Here is a 13,225-nt window from a genome sequence, read left to right as displayed (position 1 = left end):
ACTGAAGTACTGCTCTGTTGACTCTAGCCATTCTCTGTGTTGGAATTTTTTATGGATGAATCTGTTTTTGTCTTTTTTTTTCTCTAGCTCCATACTCATACAAAGGTCAATCATACAAAAGATATTTCTCCACTAAGTTGAAAGAGGTTTTATTACTATTTATTATAAGCAACACATATATCCTACAAAAAGAAAAAAAAAAATTCCATGGAAGTCTTATTCCTATAGTGCATCATAATTTATATCTTTACACTGATTGATTTATTAATTAATTTTCAAGATATAATATAACGTTTCACAATGATCCTGATCTTGATACAAAATTGTAGGATCATTGTGAGTAAAGACTATTATATTCATGGGAAATGCAATTTCTAATGAATTCTTGTATTACACCAAAAGTAGGGGTGTACATAGGTCGGGTTGGTTTGGTTTTTTATCAAAAAAAAACCAAACCAATTATGTCGGTTTATTAAGTTTATAAACCAAATCAAATCAATATAAATCGGTTTTTTCGGTTTCGGTTTAATTCGGTTCTTTCGGTTTTATCGGTTTTATCGGTTTTTTTAAAGAGTATTTAGGTTTTACAATAGGAGAAGTCAATATTCATCTATCCATCTTTGTACAAGCTAGAGGTGTTTTTAGTACAAGAATAGCCTTTATTCTACATTTGGACAACTATTTGGTTTCTGGCCAATTTAATGCAGACATAATCATTTCATATGTTACACATATCTATTGGCTGTCAAACAAATTACTTAAACTCTTTGATAGAGTCATTCACTATTGTAAGTGGAATGCAAGTGTTTTTTTTTTCCTCTTATGGCTCCATATGTATTGATAGGTACATAAATGCATGTATATACTCAATTGGTTAAGTGACAATTGTAGTTTCTACCTGAATGTCATTAAGTGGCATCAATTGAATATGTTAGTCAATGCACAATTGCACATATGAAATTATGTGCATTGGAACGGCAAGCTTAGAGCTAATTAAAAACAGAACTCAAAAGAGTAGCCAAGAAATACCAATACCAGCTGCAAACCCACAAGCTTCGACTAGACCCAATCACAGAATTAAGCAGCAGACCCGGGAAAGGGAGCAATAAAGCAAAAACCTCAAAAAAGTAGCATAAAAATGCCAACAGACCACGAATCTTCAAAGTTTTTAACTCGATATTATGCCGACTCAAGGAAACGACTAAGAACAATTAAGAAACAATACCCATCACGCTAAGACATCATCAACCCAATAGCAAACTAAAGCAAACAACCACAGAATGAGGATTTTATAACATCAGAAGACAACACATCGAGATAGAAGAAGATACAAAGAGAAACGCCACCTGACAACTACTCAATAACCCATCATCCTAACAACTGCTCAATAACCATTTCATTTCAATCTGATTTCTACAAGTTTTGATTATCAAAATCCTCACATGATCAGCACGAGCAAATATCTTATAAAAAATAAGTCTATTTAACATTGAAAATTAAAAACACAGCACTTCACATTATGTTTGTAAAATATCCTCTTAAAAACCCAACAAAAGAACTGCAAAGCTACTCCAATAATCTTTAACTACCATGATCCAGCTGCATATTTTCTTCATCCAAACTAATATATACTCAAAAGGTCACCTAGACATGCATTCTGAAAGAAAGAAAATTATCAGCACGTGAACAAGTAACTAGCCTTTTAAATTAACTTTGTTAGATAATAAAGAACTATAAAACGCCATTTCAATAAAGGGAAAGGAAATACCTATATATCAAAAGATTTGCAAAAAGCTATTTCATTAAACTAATCGATACTCAAAGGAGCACCTGGACATTCTGAAAGGAAAAGAATTATTAGCACATAAATGAGTAATTAGATATTGAATCATTTGTCAACTCAACTTTGTTGGATCGCAACTAGCATAAAGTTGTTTTCAAAGTAAAACATTAATATCAAAGATGGAGAATTAAGAATTAAATTAGTAAATTACCTTTTTCAACTTCTTCAATTTTCTGAACTTCCTCCAAATAATCTTGAACCTTCCATTCTTTAGAAGGTGACCGTATCCATTGTTGAGTGCAAATAAGAGCTTCTACTGTCTTTGGTGATAAAGAACTTCGATATGAATCAAGAATACGACCACCTGTACTAAAGGCTGATTCAGATGCAACAGTGGACACGGGAATAGAAAGAACATCCCTTGCCATTTTTGAAATAGTTGGATATCTATTCGATGAAGCTTTCCACCAAGTCAAGATATTAAAATCTTTTGGCTTCTCTACATTATCCATCAAATATTGATCAAGCTCAGATTTTTTTTTCAATGTTTTCCTCATTTTCTAAATGTTTCTCCCATTGAGAATGCAATATATCATCAACTTCACCCATCATGTTAGTGTCACCTCCAATGTTATTTGTAAAAGTTTCAGTCGAAGAATAATTATAGTGATTATACAAACGTTTCAAGACACCTTCCACATTATCTGCCTTTAATTTTCCCAATAAGAAGCCATATGATTTGCTAAGAATAAAATTGACATATCGCATCTTATACCTAGGATCCAACACAATAGCAATGAACAACAATATGTTCATATTCTCAGGTTTCTCAATATTCTCCCAATATTTATCAAATTTAACTTTCATCCTTCCAGCCATATCAATCAAAATAAGATCTTTACTACAAGAGTACTTCAATATAGAACTTCGAACATTAAAAAATTCATGGAAGAATATATTAGAAGTAACATATAAGCTCCCTGAAAATTTTAAAGTAGACTGATAGAAGATTTTAAGAAACTTTATAAAACCTTTCACAAGTTGCCAATCATTTGTAGTTGGATGTCCTTTCAATTCACTTTGAAGACAATACTTTCGATAGTTATGATCATCTACGTACATTCTTGCAAAGGCCTTTTCAAAATTTACAGCAGTTTCTAACATTGTATATGTAGAATTCCACCTAGTTTCAACATCAAGACTTAATAGACCATGAGTGTCTAGCTTAGTCTTCTCAACATATGACTTGAAAGAGGCAAACCTAGAAGCAAAAGACTTGACATATTTCACTGCATTCCTTATGCGAGAAATTGGCTCAATTTGTTCATCTAAACCTTCTTTTACAATTATGTTCAAAATATGAGCATTACATCTAGCATGTAAAAATTTTCTCAATATGACCCCTTTCCAATCATCAATACGTGCCTTCAAATGCTTAATGGCAGCATCATTGGCAGATGCATTATCTAGAGTCACTGTAAACAAGTTTTCAATTTCCCAATCCAACAAACATGCTTCAATACCTTTAGCTATAGTCTCATCCTTGTGATCCGGAGTTTGGAAAAAATTAAGATTTTTTTTCTGTAAGTTCCATTCATCATCAATCCAATGAGCAGTCATGACCATATAAGTCAAATTTTGAAGTGATGTCCATGTATCACTAGTAATACATATATGTTGATTCTTGACAAGTTTTTTAAGCTTCTTTTTCTCTTCTTGATAGATCTTCAAACAATGTCTAGCCACAGTTACCCGTGAAGGTAATTCAAAATTAGGCAAAGCTTTGGCCATCAATTTTTTAAAACCTTCCCCTTCAACAACTTTAAATGGTTGTTCATCAATAATGACAAATTCAGCGATGGCTCTCCTGATATCCTCCACATTGTACACAACCTTTTCTATAAAACTTGTTCCATTTTCTTGTCCCCCTACTTTGATTGGGACAGATTTCAAAGTTGTTTGCCTTTTATCAATAAATCTAAAGGGAGATTTGAGACATTTGTCATTTAAATGTGACCACAATACAGAGGTTCCATTTGTTTTTGTCTCAGCAGCAAAGTGTTTTACACAATAGTTACATTTTGCTCTTTGTTTACCTCCTTTAGCAATAAATTTAGCAAAGTGATCCCAAATCTGTGACGTTTCTCTCCCAGTATTACCATTTGTAGGAATGGAATCTATTGGGGTTGTTCTTTTTTGCTTTTTAGGAGGAGTGCGGAGATGAGGAGTGTTTTTACCTTTCTTTTGAGGTATTGATACAATTGGAGGACTGTCGATAATTATTTCTACATCAATTCCAACCGTATTCTCCATCTAAGGAAGCAAAACACAAAAAAATAAGACTTGTAGCAGCAGTCAACAACGATTCAAAATAAAGTTACTCATTTGCAAGAAAAAGTAAGTGACGAACTTCATTGATAAATTTACATTTGCAAGAAAAAGAAAAAGAAAAATATACCTGACTATCTACAGACGAGCGGATGAATGAGAAGAATGAGCAAATGAAGATTGAGCAGCTCTCTGGAAAGTGGAAAGATTGCAAAGTGGAAAGTGAGAAATGAGAATATGACTAGTTTCTAGAGTTTTAACTTTTAGGTTTATATTGGGCTTGGATCATTTCACCAATTACAAGTTATAAGCCCAAATCTGAATATATATCTAATTTGTACATATTGAAAATTAATAAAACTAATTTTAAAATATTTACAAAATAGATTATATAAATACTTTTATGTATAAAAAGTTAAAATTATATATGTATTATGTCAGTTTGGGTTGGATTTGGTTTGACTTTTTTTTTATTAATACCAAACCAAACCAAGAATGGTCGGTTCTTTTTTTTCAACGCCAAACCAATCAAACCAAACCATAAGTCGGTTTTTTTTCTCGGTTTGACTTGATTCATCGGTTCGGTTTGACTTTATGGTTCGGTTTGTACACCCCTAACCAAAAGTGTGAAGTTCTTACCTTTAGGGTTAGATAACGATTTTGCCTTTGTTTTTTTTTTTTTTAAAACCAAATTTGAGCTCGAAGTTCTTTTATTCAATAAAAAGAAACACAGTACAAGTCCTCCTGGCCCAATTTTCAAATTGGAAAGTTAACCCATATATGATTATCCTTTTTCTAAATTTAACCCTATTCCCAATTCTATCCCTAAATTTTGTTTCCAAAATCTCTTTTTTCATGTTTCTAGCTGCTCCTCCTTCTTGCTTCTTCCTTTCGTGAATTTTCCGTTTCTCCGATGCCTTATTTGGAGCAGTATTCAACCATGGGTGTGTGATGCTACTCTTCTTCAACTGCTTCAAAAGGTACTGCCCCTGTTTATCTTCCTCCTTCTTTGAGCATCTAATCTTTCCCTCTTTTGTAGGTGTATGTATCGATTCAAAGTTCCATCTGTAGTCTAAGAGGAGCTTAATCCAATGCTTCGACTTCCATGTCTCAAGTATGTCTCCTTTCCTATTTCTGCCTTGATATCTAAATCTCACAGTGTGGATAGCTATAGATTTAAATATGTTGCTCTCGAGTTTCCTCTCTTTGACACTAGAAGGTGCGTATTGGAATCGATTATGAATGTGTGGTCCTCGACTTTTGCTAGTGGAACTCTTTGTAAACTCATATCCAAGACTAGGTAGCTCTTTTTTTCTCACCAATTTAATGCCCTGGTAGTGGCACAAAATTGTAATGTAACTATAAAAACTGGCAAGACTATCCACTTCTTGATTAATGTATCTGTCATCTATGTTGGCTGTTTATATCTGTTATCTTTTTTGTCTTGATTCTCAAATTCGTGATTTGTGTTTTATCCATGTTTAGAATCCTTCTGCACTTTGCTGGTAGTTGCTCAAATTGCATGTATTCCTGTATCTGCAACATACTGTATGCACTTTTAGCAATGGCGTCTGCTAATTGATTATCTTCTCTATATACATGCTGAACTTTGAAGTTGTTTTGTTCCACCATTTGTGTTACATCGTCCATTATTTATAGCATCTCCCAAGGTATTTTCCATTCCCTAAGTATCATTTTCTTGATACCTAGTGAATCTGTTTCAATTATGACGCTCATGAGATTATTTTTTATACAGAAATTAAGTCCTCTCTGAACAGTTGTTGCCTTCGCCATATTATTTGTGGTAGTTCCTATCTCATGAGCTTTTGCAAAGACCAAGTCTCCCCTTTCATCTCTTATACAAAAAGCATAAGTGCTGACTCTTGGATTACCTCTTGATGATCCATCTGTGTGAAAAGCTTGCTTCTGGTATCTTCCAGGTCACACTTTTATGAAATAGTTTAGGTTTGTAATGTGTGAAAAAAATAACCATTTCCTCCCAAGTAGCTGGAAATTAAATCCAAGGGTAGGTTTGTTTTATGAACTGGTTTATTGTGTTTTGACACTGTTGAACCAGTTTGAAAAAACTCACATCTCTTTCATATCTCCTAGCATTTCTCCGCTTCCATAATTCCCACAGAAGAGTCGCGGTACTATCTTGAAGATCTTTTGTATTTTGGTAGTACTCTTGACCTTCCACCATGAGTTTATAAGTTGTTGTAAATGCACTCCATATAGTTCAATACCTGCACAGAAAGCAAATTTCTTCCATAGCTTTTGGGCTATGGGAGATGTTAGAAAAACATGCTCCATCGATTCTTGTTCGTAATCTTCACAACAATGACATCTCGAGGCAATTTGTATCCTCATTATCTTCAAATTATCATCTGTGGAGATTCTCTTTCTCAACACCTTCCAGAGGAAGAAACTGATTTTGAGAGGTAAACCCTTTATCCACACATTCGACAACCATTCTTTTTCCTCTCTCCTTTTCCTTAGCATCTTGAATGGTGATTGGACTGTGAAGTCCCCATTGGTATTGCTCATCCATATAGGGCAGTCTGCTTCATAACCAATCTCTGGTTTGATACTCTCAATGATGAAGTTAGTCATGTCTTTAGAGATAAAACTCTGAAGTTTCTCTTTATTCCAGCCATTAATATCAATAAAATCTTTTACCTCCAAGTCTGATCGTTTTATGCCTCCATCCTCAATAAAGTATAAAGCTCCTTGTTGTGTCCAGTTGTCATACCAAAAGCTACACTTTCCTGCTCTTATTTTCCACTAAATTTCCTGTTCCACCTCTTCCCTAATCTGAATCAGTATTTTCCAAATATGTGATGCTTCACTCCCTTTGGCCATGACTGGATGATCTTTTTTGCAATACTTGTTCCACATAAAAGTTCCCCACAATGAGTTAGTAGCCACTCTAAAATTTCACCACAACTTAGCAAACAAAGCCTTAGCAACATCATGAAGAGATCTAAATCCTACCCCACCTTTCTTGTAGGGGTAACACAGGTCGTCCCAAGCCACCCAATGTTTACCCTTCAAACCTCCTATTTTCCCCCAAAAAAACTTTGCAAAGATTTGATGAATCTTATTTATGATACCTTTAGGAGGGTTCATTGCTGATAGTAGGTAAACAGGCATAGATTGTAGTACGTGAGCAATAAGTATTTGTCTTCCCCCATAAGATAAGAAGTTGTTCTGCCAGCACATCACTCTTTTGTTGATTTTACCTAGGATGTATTCAAAATGTGATACCTTCTTTCTCCCATAGAACACTGGACATTCTAGGTATGTGAATGGAAAATGACCTTGTTGTTTCCCCATCCATCCTCTTAGTCTCTGTCCTGATATAATATGAGCCTTCTCATGTAGGTAGAAAAAACACTTGTTCTTGTTAATCATCTGTGCCGACACTTGTTCATAATCTGCTAGGACCTTCATCATCTTTTTCACAGATTTCTTATCCCTTGAGCAAAACAAAATGGTATCATCCGCATATGACAAGTGATTTATATTTGGAGACCATTTCGGCATGCCATAACCCCTAAACTCACCATCTTCATGTAATTTATTCAGTCCACGGGCCAATACCTCTGCAGCTATGATAAACAAAGTAGGTGATAAGAAATCTCCTTGCTTTAAGCCCCTAGATGACGGAAAGAACCCATAAGACTGCCCATTTATCAATACTGAGTACCAATTATTTGATATTAATCTCCAAATCATGTCAATCATTCTCTCCGAAAATCCAAACTTCCTTAGTACCTTCGTAAGGAATATCCAAGAGACCTTATCATATGCTTTAGCCATATCCAGCTTCACCACTACATTCTGCCACTTATTTCTCATATTGATATCTCTTATTATTTCTTGTGTGAGGAGCACGTTTTCTGTTATGCTTCTTCCTCGAATGAAACTAGATTAGTTTAGGGAAATGAGTGCTGGTAGGATATTAGCAATTCTTTCATGTATCAATCTTGAGATGATTTTATTGATAAAAGTACTCAAACTAGCCAAATAACAAAATATAGATTATATATTACAAGACGTAACAGTATTTTCAAGTTTTCCATACATAGCAGTAGAATTCTAACACTATCTAATAATTACTAGTAAACGTATCTATTTAAAAAATATATATATTAAATTATCTATTTTAAAATAAACACAAGAAAAAAAAAACTAGCATCGTGCTTCCATAAATATAGGTTATGGGAAATTGAATCGTGCATCTATAAATATAGTTTTTGTGTAACTAACCTATATTCTCCTTTCATTTCTGCATCTTTTATTCTTTCTTGAGATTTTATTTTCAATATCATATTTTAATCATGGAAAATAATAACATTTGCTCAATATTGATTCATCATGGAGCTCGATGGGATGCGATAGGTTTGTTTTTAATGTATTATTATGGTTTTTTTTAAGGTTTTGTGATTTTTTTTTTCATTTTTTGACTTGTTTTTATGAGGTACTATTTTTGGTTTGTAAATAAGCGCATCTAAAGATATCAAAGTATTATATTGATATATTTGTAGATAGTTTTTACTGTATAAATATTGAATTTAATTATGTGATCTGATTTAACTGCATTAAGATATAATAGCATTTCTTGACGTTTTATTTCCGTTTTATTACTTGTTTATTTGATGTGCTATTTTTTTGGTTTTTAAGTAAGCGCATCTAAAAAATATTAAAGTATTATATTGATATATTTGTAGGTAACGTTTAATGCAAATAAAACTCTACATTTATTGAAAAAATATGTTATCATATTTAACTGATTTAGTGTATAATATCCATATAAAGTAAGCTTTTATCATGTCATTTATGTTCAAGTATATTTTTAGTATAAATTTTGGTTTTGTGTTATTTGTATACTTATGATCGTATATTGATAATTTCTTATGGTGTATAATGAGCTATATAATTTTACAAAGCTATTTAATGTAAAAAAAACATTTAATTATATAATTTTGGTATAAAATAGGTATGAAATTTGAATTGGAGTAATACTTGAGGTGCTAAAGTTTATGTCTTAAAATTATACGTATTAACTGATTTGGAATTTTTTTCTTCTAATAAACTTTAACAGTGTTTTATGATGCATATTCTTTTTGATGATTAACGTACTTGACAACCACATTACATTAAAATTTCATTCATTCTCAGGTAGATATGTTGAGTACCATTTAGAAGGAGTTATATATAATTCAGACACAAAATACATTGGGTTGGTTGCTGCTATAGCAGATCAACTCGGTATAGACACAACAGTTGATGGGTTGAATATTATGTACTTGGTAAGCGACAGAAGTCCACCTATGTCAATACACAATGATATGGGTGTGCATGTTTATCTCGACTAACGGAGGGTAAATGTCGATTTTTTTAGTAAGTATCCATTGTGTATAACTCTTAAAAAAAGGGCAATGGTTGAAGATGAATATGGTCCTATTATTGAACGCACAAATAATGTTGTTGGTGAAATCAGCGGCGTTCCAGATTTATATTCAAATAAGTCAGTGCGTTTGATTGGGATGAATCCTATTGAATATATTGATACTGTGGATGACAAAGAAAATGATATCATTAGTGATGCTTCAGATCTTTCTGTGGATGTGAAACAAGTTTACAAATATAAAAGTGTGCTAGCAGAATTGATGAAGCATTACGCATTTGTCAATAAGTTTACATTCAATGTTAAGATATCCAACTCAACTTGGTAATTATTTTAATGTTCTCTTGCAGGTATTATCATATTTTTTTGATGTTTGAATACTAACTTCAAAATTCACTTGTTCTCTTGCAGCTATTATTTGTTTGTCCGTCAAAAAATTGTACTTGGTTCTTGAACTCATCAAGTCTCAATCAGTCTGGACTTTTCAAGATAAGAAAATATTGTGGTACTCACACATGTTCTGTTCGGGAGAGAATATACGCAAGGCGCCAAGGAATTACTGATGTGGTCGCTATTCTGGTCTTGGATAAGTTTATTGATACAAAAAAAATATACAAACCAAGAGATATTGCTGATGACATGTTGAAACTTCATGGTGCTACATTGAGTTACATGCAAGCCTGGCGATCAAAGGAAAAGCAGTAAAGATGTTGCGAGGAGATCCAACGGAATCATATGCAAGAATACTAGCTTACTTTTACATTTTGGATAAGCATTATCCTGGTTCAATTCTAAGTTTAGAGAAAATCGAAGACAATAGATTTCTATTTGCATTTGTTGCTTTAGAGGCATCAATCAGAGGATGGGAATATTGCAGGCCTGTAGTAGTTGTTGATGGAGCACATCTGAAGTGTTCTTATGGTGTTACCATTCTTATTGCAAGCACGTTGGATCCAGGAGGTATGTCTACATATTTTACTAGTATTTATAAAACCTTTTAACTTATATTGTTAATGAATCCTTTAATATTTAATTATAAAATTCAATGTTTATTAAAATCTTCGTTTTAAGTATTAAATGTGTATAAACTTGGTATGCAACCAAGTCATATTCTCCCACTGGCATATGCTATCGTTGATTTTGAAAATGATGCTTCGTGGACATGGTGTTTTGAAAAGTTTAGAGATGCATTTGGAGAAAGACAAAATATGTGCTTCGTCTCAGATAGGCATGAGAGTATATGGAAAGGTACATCAAGAGTATATCCTAGTCTGCCTCATTATGCATGCATTTGGCCTTTATGGTGCAATGTTATCAAAAAATTTCACAAGAATGTTGAGGATTTGAAAAAGCTTTTATTTGCAATGGCAAAGGCATACACACTTCAACAATTTTAAGAATTGATGAGAAAGGTGGACGAAATCAATAAGAAGATAAGAAAATATTTATTTGGAATAGGATATCATAAATGGACAAGGACACATGCAACTGTTAATCATACATGGGTAATGACCTCAAACATAGCAGAATCAATAAACAACGCCAATCGATTAGCACGAAAACTTCCAGTAGTGTCATTGTTGGATTTTATGAGAATAACAATTCAATCGTGGAGTGCTAAACATAGCGAAGAGGCTGGGCAAACCAAAACTGATCTTACTGAATCATACAAGAAAATACTTGAAGATAACTGTGAGATATCTCACCTTATGACATTAAGTTTCTAATTCTTTGTACATTTGCAATGTTAATTTTTGAATATTTTTGTAACTAAGCGAATTCTGTATGTCTTTTGATAATTTTGATACATGAAAATTGTTTTAGGTAAGCCTATCAACACAATTCCTACATACAATAACTGATGGAGCAAGACGTTTCACAGTGTGTCTACGAAGTAGAAAATGTAGTTGTGGACGTATTCAACTGGATGAGATACCATGTGGTCATGCTATGGCTGCAATTGCACACAGAAATAAACATGGAGAGGACTATTTTTCTGAGTTCTACAGCAATAAAAATTTCCAAGACGCATATGCAATTCCAATTGAACCTCTTCCATGTGAGAGTACATGGGAAATACCGTCTCATGTGCTTGATCAAAAATTATTACCACCATATTATAAGAGAGGGCCAGGGAGACCACCAATGGAACGCTAGAAGTCATATAGCGAAGAAAAATTCAAGAGGGCCAAGGTAACATGCAACATATGTCATCGCAAGGGGCACAATAGGACGACGTGTGGTAGATATCCACCAGATGCATAGTTTATGATCATATGTTTGTGATTGTTCTATTTATTTCTTTGTTTACAAACAGTTGAAATGTTTTTTGTTATTTCTAGGTGATTCATCTATGTTATTAGTATGTTTTAAGGATTCTATTTAAGTTTATGAAATGCAATTTAGTCAAAAATATTATAATTATATATTTTTTGGTACTGTGACATAAATTTTAAAGACTCAATACCTGCATCTGAAATGTTCATTCCAAAATTGTCAACTCCTTGATTTTGTACTGCATCTAAATTTAAAGATGGAACAAATAATTTGGGAATGATCTATAGATCCCTATAAAATCATACAAGTCATATTAGAAATTATAATGAGTATACAACAATTATTAGAACAGGCTTTTGAGAATAATCACTTTGTATAATTTTGATATATAAAGTGATTATAATTGAGGAACCAAGTTTCTATATAAAATATAAAGACTCAATACGTCTATCTAGTGAATTCTTAAAAATCGTATATTAAGCAGCATTGAGAGATAAACATTAAATATGATAATTATAAGCAACTTGATTGAATCATCAAAAAAATCTTTCAAAACTTTCGTATGATCATCATCCTTTTTGTTTAAATCTTTCAACTCTTCGCATGATCATCAATCTTTCAATACAAACTATATTACATAGTGTAACTATTTTTATGTATAATAATTGTATAACCATGGAATGACTGCTTTAATTATTAATATTGCTATATAGAATCGTTACAAAATAATTTGTACACTAGTGAGTATATATCAAATATAAATTCACAATCCACAACTAAAAATAATACATACTAATAGTTTTCATCAAAACTGCCAGAAATCAAGTTCCCAATCACCAACTAAAAAAAACATTTACCATCTTCATCCAGAAATATTCAAAAACAAAAAGATAAGGTGATAATCCTTTAAAATGAAAAAACTTAAATAAATGCCATAATCCAGCATATTTATTTGTAGACTCTTGGTCTAAGATTTGGCATCTGAAACTTCTGACAATCCCTAACAATATCTCTGTTAATACTTGGTTCACCCAATTTGCTTGCAAATTTGTCACTCACCTCACCTTCACTTATAGCACCTTCACTAAGTTTTGATGTTGCATATTCCCAAAGTAATGCACCATATCTCTTACGATGAAGTTTTGGCATGAAACATTGGCTTGGAATTTCAAAAACTCCATGTGCAATAAGTTCAGCAAATACGCATGCATAAAGTCCACTATCACTGAAAACATTGAAAATCTTAAAACTGGAAGATAAAAAATTAAAAATATTAAGCTTATGAACTAGAAACATCAAATATTATTTATAAAATAAACAGGAGGCACTGGCAGGTCGGAATTGAATCTTTTAAACCTAAACTAACACATAAAATTGAACACAGTCCACCTATGGTTATCAACTTCACTTCTTTTTAACAAGTC

This window comes from Solanum stenotomum, chromosome 3 (genome assembly GCF_019186545.1).
Source record: "Solanum stenotomum isolate F172 chromosome 3, ASM1918654v1, whole genome shotgun sequence".
In the NCBI taxonomy this organism is placed as follows: Eukaryota; Viridiplantae; Streptophyta; class Magnoliopsida; order Solanales; family Solanaceae; genus Solanum; species Solanum stenotomum.
Note: the sequence above shows the minus strand (reverse complement) of the source record.